Raw genomic sequence first — 11,908 nt, forward strand, 5'->3', positions numbered from 1 at the left:
GTAAAGTAAACTGTCCTTGCCCCACCAGTTTTAGCACCTTGCCCCTACCCAGCTTTGGAACCCAATCGCCGCCACTGGTCTCATATATAAAAGTGTCACACGTAAACACACACAACTAATTCATAGTTGTAGAGGGAGATTATTTCCGTACATCTGTGGCAGTTATGCATTTGAAGCTTCGGAACGAGTCACAACTCTCGAAGCAGCCAATTAACCAAGCGAGCCGCTGACGTCATCTCAACACAGAACCTATTGCTAAGCACTTTGCTCATGTTCTACACGCCCACTAGGCTCGCTAGACAGACTCGCGCAGTCCGCTGGAGATGTTCCGAAAGTAATTCGACTCTGAGAGACTTCTGGTAACTTCACTACATTCTGTTTTTTCCAGGCCGCAGTGATATGTACGGATATAAAATTGTCTATTATACTAGCTACTATTTTATAGTGACTATATAAGATACATATGCTTTAGGTGTTTGAGATGCATGAATCTCAAGTTTTTCGGATACCTAAAATTAAAATGAGAATTTCTCGTCATGCTTTTGTCCAACTTGCATGCCCGACAAAGATCCATCAGCATGGGCGTCAGCAAACATTTTTGTAGGGGATCAAGTCGTTTAAATAAAATTGAAAGGAAATAATAATAATAACATAAAAATATAATTATAAAGTGACAGTAAATTAACACTACCAATTATTATTATTATTTTTATATCTTTTAATGATTTTCCCACATTTCATACCGTTTAACAGTAGCGGCAATTGGGTGCCAAAGCTGCGGTGGGTGGCGACAAGGACAGTTTAATTTTCTTGGTGGAGAAGGAATAACATTAGGAAGCCATAGGGCGGGGTAAAAGTTGCAAAACGTGTGGGGGCAACTGCCACTCTCCCCGAATCGCCTACACTGCCGTTTAATATACTAAAATTAATCTTTATTGGTTATCAACATTTACACAGGAAAATTCTTTGGAGATTAGGTGAGAATTTTATCATAGCTTGTACGTGTGTGACTTCCCACACACACACACAAAAAGGAATTCTGAAAACTCACCGAACCAATTATCTTTGGCTAAGTGGTAGAATATGAAAATATGAATACGATGCGGTTCTTGCATTTTTCGTTCAAGTTGCTGATTGTTTTGGTTAGTTTACCTCGCATTTTCTGTCACTTGGCTAATCGCAAAGAGATGAGGGTGATTGTTGATATGGTGAAATTGATGAGGGGACACCCACAAAGAACCCGGGACCCCTGGAGTGTGGCGCGCTGTGCTAACCACTAGTCGCAAGTTGATGAGCTACCTCGTTTTTGCTTGGATTATTCTGCTGGAAAAACTAATTAACTGAACTTTATTTGTGTTTTTAGTTATCAAAATAAGGAAGTTCCCCTCTTTTTCTAATTTTGATGAATTTCCAGTAGACCCACATGTCCAGAAGCATGTCAGGGTCCTTTTTAAAAATGTTCAAATGTTAACATTCCACCTTGCACCCTTGTAAAGATCCATGGGTTGAAAACGAATGCCTTGGAGACCTGACAGAGAAAGGAGGGATGAGGAGACGGAAATTGAAACACACCGAAGCGACCTCACCTATCTGATGATGAAAGGAAGATCAATGGAGATCCTTTGCCAGGGGCAACGGGACAGAACGTCGGAGATAGATAGGTTAGAAAGGATTCAAAGGCTTTGAGATGTGGAAGAAAGACATCAAACGAGGAAGGAGAAAGTCGGGATGCCATCTGGGACAAAATACCGAACCAGATTCGAACCACTGTGTGCCTCTACCGAGTACAGAACTCTAGATCCCTTGATTAGAAGGCGACGACGTGTACAGATTCAACTTTATCAAGATGACCTTTCGGTTGGTTGAGTAGGACCGATGTGAAATTTTGGCCGATACCGAGAACCGACATGCTACCGATCAATATAAAATTCGTAATAATCCTTGAAGAACCTGAACGGTTCATTGAACGCCTTAATAAATGTAGGTTTCCAGATGCCCACAATGCAACGGAAGTTGCACATTTAAACATTTACTTTTAAAAATGTAAAAAAAATAAATAAAAAAAGTAAAGTGCTCCCCTGTGCTTAGCACCACGCCATGAAGGCGTATAGGGGGTGTGGGGGTAACGCCCCACACTTTCTTGATCCGGTCGTGAGTGGGGGTGATGTGATCAGCATCACGCCCCTGACCGCCTTTACCCCCCAGGGTTTCCCCCAGGTACCCATGTTATTCGACGCTGGGTGGGCGCCGGGGCCGCTTCCTACGTTATAAAAGTTCCCGGATTTGAACCCGGGACCTTTAGCATGGTAGTCAGACGCGTTACCGACTGAGCCACCGCGGCCACTTTTAAAAATGTAGGGGATTTAAATTATAGGTTTATATTTATAAAAAAATATATAACAAATAGCAGAATATTGCGCTAGATATATCTGATTAGTAAAACTATCGGTAATTTTATTACCTATATATATGCATTTTATTGTTTACATCTGAATTCAGCATGGATTCCTTCCCCCAATTCAAAGAAAAAAGTTGAATTGGAAAATTGAAGCAGGTTAAAGTGTGATATGCGGTACATACCAACAAATTAACCCTCTATCTACGTATAAGAAAAAAAGCCTTATTGACTCCTCTGTTTTATAGATATCCCCCGAAGACGAAATGTCTCACCCCTCACACTACACAAGACAAGGGGACCGTTCCTCATCCGAACGTGACCAGAAACCGTTTCCAGCAAGCAGTCCTCTTCGTCTTCGGTAGGCTATCCCGGAAGAAATTTCTGCAAAAGATCACGTGCTTAGCCTGGAGAATATATGTCTGGAACTGGAGCTGGTACTCTGGCCTAGCCGTTCCTTTCGAGATTGAAATTCAGTGAAACCGCCCATACGGAATGGATAATCTGGGAGACATATTATTGACTCTTCTACATTTAACATTTGTCTTTAAATACATGAAAAGAATAGGGTGTGCGTTGTCATGCAGGCATGGTGTGATATTATCAGAGAAGGGCGTGGGGGGTGGACTTGGTCGGTTTACGTGATTCTTTCGAGCGAGCGAACGAAAGCAAGTCTCTGCGCGAATAGTGACCCTAGAGGACTCAACCAATGAACACGTGCGAGGGAATGAGATTGCGTGGAGGGGGAGAGCGACTGCAGTTACAAGTCATTGCACCAGCTTGTACTGCTTCGCTCCGCCTATTTGCTTTCTCCTTTTCTCTACCGTTATGAGCGGCTCTGCTCTAGAGATTCAAGCGATAGAGTATAAATTATCTTATAATTATTACAGTACATGTAATACATATATATAATGCTATAATTGTAAAAGTAATAGGTGGGTATTTCGCCCCTAAATTATTATCAAAAATATCTATACGAGCTACACCTTATCTTATAAATAGACCTTGGATTTTTAGGTTCTAAAAGTGTGCTTGTAGGTTCCTAAAATAGGCTCTAAAATCCTAAAATAGGTTAAAAAAACCATAAAATAGGTTATAAAAATCCTAAAATAGGTCCTAAAAATCTTAAGTTAGGCTCGAAAAATCCTGAAGTAGGTTTAAAAAAAACTTAAAATAGTTCTAAATTCCTGAAAAATGCTGATTAGGTATATTCACTGGCACCAGACATTTTGCTTTGTTTAGAACTTTGAAAAATCATGATGGACTTGGAGGAAGGGAAATCGACAGAGAGTACCTTTCAAACACGTTCGTCATTGAATCTTTTCGTGACCAAACGAAGCAAATACCTCTGTGTGGCATAAAAATCCTGTAAAACCTTTAAAAATATATAAAAACTTTAAAAAATATATAAAAAAACCTAAAAAAAGGTTTGATTTAGGCACATAAACCTAGAATAAGTTCTAACAAGCAAAATGGTTCTTTTTAGGTATTATAAAATGTCATCAGTTGTTGCAATTTTTTAACGAAACTCTGACATAACTTATTATTTCTTACATACCTGTAAAGGAAAAAATAGGTTAAAAAACTAAAATCCGAGGTCTACTTATAAGAAACAACAGTGTTTCAACGCTAACCTGTAAATAATATAATAATAATGATTTTCTAAACATTATCATCAACCATTATAATGATTTTAGCTGTTCCTAGGGGATTACACTCTATTTTAATATTTTAAGGTACTTTCATGTATTTTGAGTTGCTCTTGTACTTGTAAATTTAATGTACTCTATTGTCAAATTTGCATTTCGAATTTGTAACGTGCATACTGTTATATGATGGATGTTGATGGATAATAAGAAATTAACGATAATTTTTATATCCTCATAAGGGTTTAACTTTGTTTCCCTGTTAGCAGAGGGGGCGCCACAAGGGGGGAAGGGGTGCGAAGGGTACACCCCTAATTTTCTTCCGTACCCCTTTTCAAAACCTATTTTCAGCCGAATGCACTATTACCCCTTGCAGTGTCATAGTACAGGTATTGGACAAAAGAATGGAAATACCTGTGGAAGTCGGAACATCATGTATTAATACGGTGTTGGGCCACCTTTAGCATGCAATACAATTTGGATTCGGGACCGATACAAGTCCTGAATGGCGGTGAGTGGAATCTGAAGCCAATCTTCATGCAGCACAGCCTCCAGCTCAGGTAGAGACGAAGAAGGTGGAAATCGACGCCGAACCCTGGATTCCAAAACAGCCCACAGAGGCTCGATGATATTCAGGTCTTGGGACTGGGTGGGCCAGGTAAGATGTTGAACCTCATCAGCATGCTCTGGAAACTACTGTTGAACAGTGCCAGCAGTATGAATGGGGGCATTATCATCCTGGAAGTTGGCATTGCGGTTTGGAAATAAGGTTTGCACCATTGGATCTGGTTACCCAAGAGTTCTCTATACACTGCTTATGAAACCCGACTGTGTAATGTGACAAGGGGGCTGCCGAATACCATGATATAATGTCCCAGACCATAATAAAACCGCCACCATGTTTGACAGTCGGGCAGTGACAGTCCACATCGTATGCTGCCGAGGATGTCCGCCATACAACACGCGTCCAGTAGTGGGGAAGAGGGTAAAGATTGACTAGTCTGACCAAATGACATGTTTCCAGTCCTCTAACGTCCAAGTTTTGTGGTCATTGCATCATGCACGACACCTTTGAACACTCGTTTCAGTTATTAGGGACTTGGCAATAGCAACACGCCCATGGATACCCATTTGATGCATTTCCTGCCTTACTGTTTTGCATGACACGGAGTGTTTAGGTGCTGATTAAGTTCTGTAGTCACTTTGGAGGCCATTGTTTTCTTCTGCAACGTCACAATACGATTCAAGGCCCGGCGGTCCCTTTCCTGCAGCTTCGTCTTTCAACCACTATTGTGCTTAGCAGACCCAGTTTCACCGTGCACTGTGTATGCGGTCATGACTTTCGAGACCGTGCCTCGTGTTACACCGCATAACTTCGCTGTTTTGCTCACAGATGCTCCAGTGAAACGGGCACCAACAAGTCGACCTCTTTCAAACTCCGTCAGGTCGGCTATACTGGACACTCACCACACCTGAACAACGTGCACTACCACACTGCCTCACTCTACTGTCAGTGCACAGTCCATACTACCTGCAACAAACAAGAGAAGGTTGATTTCCGCCGTGCTCAGTATTACCAGGCACATTGAAAATATGTCCCACTTCTGACTCGTGTTTCCATTATTTTGTCCAATACCTGTATGTTATCGTTATGACTTATTACAACTGTCGTCCTATTGACAGCAGAATGTTAGGTATTGAAATGAGACCGCTATCATTGCATACAACAGGCAAACCATTGATTCTAATATGAGAGAAGGTGCATTTGCATTCCTGTACTAAGGGTGTTTCTACAAATTCGTTTGCCAACCTATGGTGCGCGAGCCACCGATGGGTCCCGAGAAGGCGTTTGGTGGGTCGCGAAGTCGGGCTCGAAAATGTATTTACTGTGTCTTAAAAACCTATTATATTTAAATTACTAAGATATATTGTTTTAACACTTTTAATTCAACCCAGGTTGTATGTAGCTTAAACTTTACATTTCTGTTATTTGCGCTCTACCATTGCTTTTTACCGGCATCAATTTCAGGATGTGTGGTTAGTTAGATGTTAGACTAGTAAATTAGTCTTATAAATTACATATTTACTTTTCTATAATGAAGTATGTGTAATTTGTTTAAGCAAGCGTAAAGGTGAGCTTCTTAAAGTACTCGATGCTAGCAAAAATATGAATTTAAACTGGGTTCACACCACAAGTAATTCTGACGGTGCCCATGCTTATGGGTCCCATGAAGTGTAATACCCTTCAAGGTGGGTCCCGGACCGAAAAAAGGTTGAGAACCACTGCTATACAATGATCACCGGCTGTCTTTCTTTCGTCAGCATTGTTGTTAAGAATTGTTTCTTCTTTTGTAAGACACAATATATGTCATTGGCCTGCCTTGAACAAGCTTTGTTTATTTGAAACTAGAATTACAAAACAGGTGGTGGTTGTGGTCATTGCAAGTAAAGTGAAGCATCAATTTAATTGGCATATTTTCATAGAAGCCAATAAAAAGTTGATTGGTACCGTCAAACGGGGTAATTTCGTCTTTGAGGGTAACTTCGTCATGAGACTGATAGATGTTGGTAGGAGTCACATTATGTTGGAACAAAGGGAGTGTGTATACCGCGTTTGTTAGAACCTGTCCCGTTTCCCGCGCTAGCGATCGCTCGAAAGTTTCGGTGCCAATGAGAAACGAGGAAAAAATCGTCTGCTGGGCAGCGAGGAGCGAATGGAAGCCAGAAGAGAGGAGCTTACGTAGACGCTGTTGCGACGTTGCGTATTTTAATTGGCTGCCTGGCTTTGACTTTCTCCAGCACGGAGAAAAGCCAGCGACCAGCTAGCGCGGGAACCGGGACAGGTTGTAACAAACGCGGTATAGTTGTGGAGCGGAGACATCAAGGGAGGAAGTGTGTTGTGTGCAAGTGCATTGTGCTTTGGCGCTGTTTGCAGCATTTTCTCGTGCACGCTGCCAACGACATATAAGAAGGTAGTTGGTGGTCGGAAATATCAGAACTATACCTCCGATCAGGTGCAGGAGGCTTTACGACTGATCGGAAAGGGACAAACGGTCGTGGAAGCGTGACGATCTTACCTCTTCATGGGGGTAACCTGCTAGGAACGTAAGCAGAGATGACGAAGTTACCCCATTTGCTGGGGTAACTTCGTCACGAAAATGATGACGTATTTGCCCTCCCCCCAATATTTTGGAATTTCTTTGGTACTCCTTCAGTACATTTATAAAGGACAAAGTGTTCCTCGCGTATAATTTTCGTGTTGTCACTCGCCACGGATTTTGCAGGGCACGATAGAATATGTCAAAATCTGTAGGAAGTTACCCCGTTTGACGGTAGTCGATTTAATGCATGCATGCATTTTTCATGTTTTCTATATGTTCAACATCTCACCCCCAAATTTCATTCCTAGACTCCTAGAACTAGATAATTAATCCTGTCGCAGCCGACACCGCTGCCTGTTGGAAACTGTTGAGAAATACAGTCTGAAATAAACTATTCAGTTGGGATGATGTTCCCTGCTCACTGACGTACGCAGTGGGGAGCTGATAGGCCTACAGTTCCCTCCGAAATTTTGATAAAACAAAATTTGCAAAAGAAAGCAATGAAGAACTCGAGAAAACCAAAGTGGCAAAAGCAAGCCCCCCTTAAAATGATCCCTGATTATCATTTTCGAACAAATTTTAAAACAAAGGTTAAAAAAATTATAATTGCGAAATATTTTATAGAGTATTACTTCATCCTTAGAACGTAGCTATGTAATATCCACCCTTACAGTTCCAGGCCCTTCCGAGAAAAAAATTCTGCGTGCGCTAGTGCCCTTGCTTCTCCCTTGCAAATGCCAGAACCGAGTGTAGGCCTAATATTGCTACAAAATTGTAATACATGAAATCCTGAACAGTATTCAAGAAGTCCCGGGTTCGATACCCAGTGGAGGCACAAGTGGTTCGGATCCCACATTAAACTGTAGGTCCAGTCCCGATTAGCCTTACTGTGCATAAAGTGGACTTAAAACACAAAATCAATAAATCAACCTGAACAGTATTGATTACAACGTCGATTTATCATCAACAATATAATTTATTAAAATTATCATTAATAATAATATATTCGTAAAATACACACACACACACACACAAATAGAGCCTACCTACGTGGTGAAGTGGTTACCAGAGCACGGTAAGACGCCAGAGAACCCGGGTTCTTTGCGCGTGTTCCTTCATGAATTTCATCATATTATCCCTCATCGTCGCGATTAGCCAAAAGGGGCAGAAAAGCAAAAATCAAACACACAAATAGATACGAATTCCATTTTATGCTCGTCTTGGCAATTTATGTAAATTATTTGCCACTTTACCATCATAAAAAGAGATCCTTCCGCTGACCAGCGAAAAAAAATCGAAGCTAATTAAACGTGTTATCACCGCTAATAAACAGAGTGGAATCCAACGTTTATTGGGCAGGAGAAGCGACAAAGTTGAATGCGATGTAAAAAATTAGGATTCGGTGGATGTAGCACTTTCACCATCGAAATTTGACAAGCTTCGTGGATCATAACAGTGATTTTCCATCAGGATCTTTTTTTTATACTCGAGTGATTACCGCTTTCGCTTCGCTTAAAATTGAGAATGACGTGAAATAACCGCTTGAATTTAAAACGTAGAGCTTTCTATGGTAAGATAATTTGATAATTCGCGCCGACCCTTTCGCCGTTAATAAGCTATAGGTAATCTATTCATTAGGTTCGGCTTAATGAGTGCGTATCGTACGAACGGAAAGTATAGAAAAAAAATAATAAAAACTGAAAGTTCAATGATGGAGAAATATTCGAACAAAGAATAAAGATAAACCAACAAGTTGGGTGTTGGTGGGGGTCATAACCCCTCTTTTGGTCCAGTATTCCTAAAAATCAACGTCAAAGGCAGGGAAAGATGGGAAAACGAGGGCTGACTACTAAAATAGTATACGTAACCCCCCTCTAGAAAATCCTGGACACACGCCACTGGTGGCAGTCCAGTAGGTTCATTTCTCCGAAATTGATCGCTTGAATTAAAGCACACATCTAATGAGATGGTGCACATATTGAACGAAGTATGCACGTATTTGTTATCCTATGTAACGTGACTTTTGCCTCACCCTGCAGACCTTCAGACGTCTTATGAATAGTCCCTTACGATATAATTCTGGAAGTAGGGCGGGGATGTTGTTTGTCCTGAACATCTGGCGGGTTACAGCTTTCAACGCACGAATATCTAAATTGCCATCTGTCCCCCATTTTATGCCAAACATGAATTCCCATTCCGCCTAATCGAGTTGAAAGTTAAATATTTAACATGAGGGACATTTGCTATGCCGTAAATATATCCAGTAGACATAGACCTGGTCCATTTTTTAAGAATGTTACGGAGAAAGGAAACAAATTATGTACATCTAAGGACTTGTTCGTAAAGTAATCGAATTTCGATCTCTCCACCGAAGATCCCGATTTCGAGTCCTGGCTAGACATTGGTGTGCTTTGTAAGTGTCCCTTCATCATTTTCATCCACTAATCACTCATCCTCATAGACGTGATTAGCCAAAAGGTGCAAAAAGGCGAAGAAATACAAAAATTGAAGTTATTAAACTTCATGTATAAGACAAGAAAAATAGGTACATTATTGAGGAGGTAGGCCGGTTTACACAAGTGTTTTCTTTGTGTCGAAAAATAATTCTGGACAGTACTTTCTATGCTCATTTAGGAAAAAAATAATTATGTACTTTATTCCATTATTTTCTGCCCCTTTTTAACCGAATCGATGAGGAATGGCCTCGCCTGTCCGAGAGAACAACACCAACAACCAAAGAAGACAACAAGTTAGAAACAAAGATTCGATAACGAAGTTTCGACAAACTCTTGCAGACATCTCAAAGAAGAAGAAAAGGATGACAAAAGTCGGATTCTGCACTTTCCCTGCCCTCTTCTTAATGATGTCACAAAAGAGGATGAGAAACGACGTGAGCTTGTGTCTAATAGTTAAGTTCTTGCTTTGTGTTCGCAGGAAGGCAAGCACAACATTTTCGAAGCAAGTGCCAAGATCGAAGTTCCAGCAAGCTTTGTGTTTGTTCATCAATTTAATCTAATCATCACTGATGCTCATCGTCACGACTAATATACAAGCTACAATAGAGAGTCGAAAGAAAACCTTCTGTATGTAGGGTTGCACAAGTTTGCTGCATTTTAGCACAGACCTATTGCTGATCAAGATATACTTTCAACTTTGATTTAGTGCCTGTTTATCTTAAGAAGAATAAGTCTTTGCGGTCCACGTGCAGTCACTTATGAACCACTGCGAGGGCCTTTCTACCCATCCCCTTCGAACCGAGTCCATTGTCGACCTTTCTCCTCCATTAGTAAACTTGCCGGTGTGGTAAGCATGCACAGAGATATTGAATTTTCATTTGCCGAGAATTTTATGTAACTTTTAGGCTGACAGAGGGCAAGAAACCACTCCTCTTCACCAGGGGTGCCCATCCGCCCCCAAGCCCTATGACGCACTCCCCCCAAAAAGGTAGAAGATTCCTCCCCCGCCCCTTATGCAGAATTATTTTCTCAAATGTTTTTGGTCAGCCAAAATTTGCGGAACAATGTAATACAGATGTATATTTAAGCAATGTATATTGTATTATTGACATTGATTGAAATAACATTTTACATAAATGAGAATAACTTCTGACGTTGCAAAGTTGTTGCAGCAAACTTATTGATAATTTCCTAATTTTGCACCACTTTTAAAATTGTTAGTGTGCTGAATCCTATTCTTAAACCGATTCCAAAGGCATAAAGAGGTCGTGTTTCATTTCAATCCCATCCCCGCGATCACCACAGGAAGGTAGAACAACTGTACATAATAACCATAACTAAAAATCAATAACATGTCAATCAAACGAAACGATCCCCCAACCCCATTTTTGTGTGAAGATATATACAATTGGTAGCTAAACTATAAAATTTTGTCTCCCCAAAAATTCCAATGACGCAGGCGCGTCATGAATCCCCTCTGTGGGCACCCCTGCTCTTCACTGGTGCAAGTGTGTAGAGGAGGCGCTATCTTTAAATGAACAAAAATGGCACTGTGAAGCTCACTTGATCAGTGTTGCAGCCATGTAAATAACAGTTGATACCTCATGTAAATTTGAGCTATATACAGTCTGCCCTATAATTTTTATTGGACTTTTAAGGTTTTCATTCGAGTCTTGTAATAGAAAAGCGACATAAATACACAAATCCAATGAAATTATCTCTCCCTCGCTCTGTGTAGGGAGAGAGTTAATTGTGCATGGCGTCCTAAGTCCTCGTATTTACATGTCATCGGGAGATACCAAAGTCTATATTACACATTTCATTTCAGTGTTTCCTATGCTATCCAATATTTGTAAACACATGTACACACAATTCGTAAACGTGCGCTTGTGGTAAAAGGGTTAGTTTAAGATGAGCCGTGAATTTTGTATAAATTCCGCTTTCCTTGACTTGGGAGTAAATATAAATTCCATTTCCTCATCAGAGATATAATTATGCTCAAAATTACTATAAATAGACTTTTATGGGATCCGAACACAACATAGGTACACCTTTTTTCCTTTCATTTTTTTTTGTACGCATCAATACAATGTATTTAAAACAGTGAAATGGGGGGATGTAAGTTATGCCATTTCTTTAAGCACCCAAATGTCAAGCTCCCTTTCACGTAATGCTATGATTTGAACTGCATTTTGCAAACTAGCGAGGCTCTGGTGCCTGGCCTCACAACCCGTATGTGAGATTCCTGTTGTGTTGTCCATATATTTATTTTGATTGTCCTTTCACCTATCTCATCCCCATCTTCGCGTT

Source organism: Lepisma saccharinum, chromosome 11 (assembly GCF_977018435.1).
Source record: "Lepisma saccharinum chromosome 11, izLepSacc3.1, whole genome shotgun sequence".
Lineage (NCBI taxonomy): Eukaryota > Metazoa > Arthropoda > Insecta > Zygentoma > Lepismatidae > Lepisma > Lepisma saccharinum.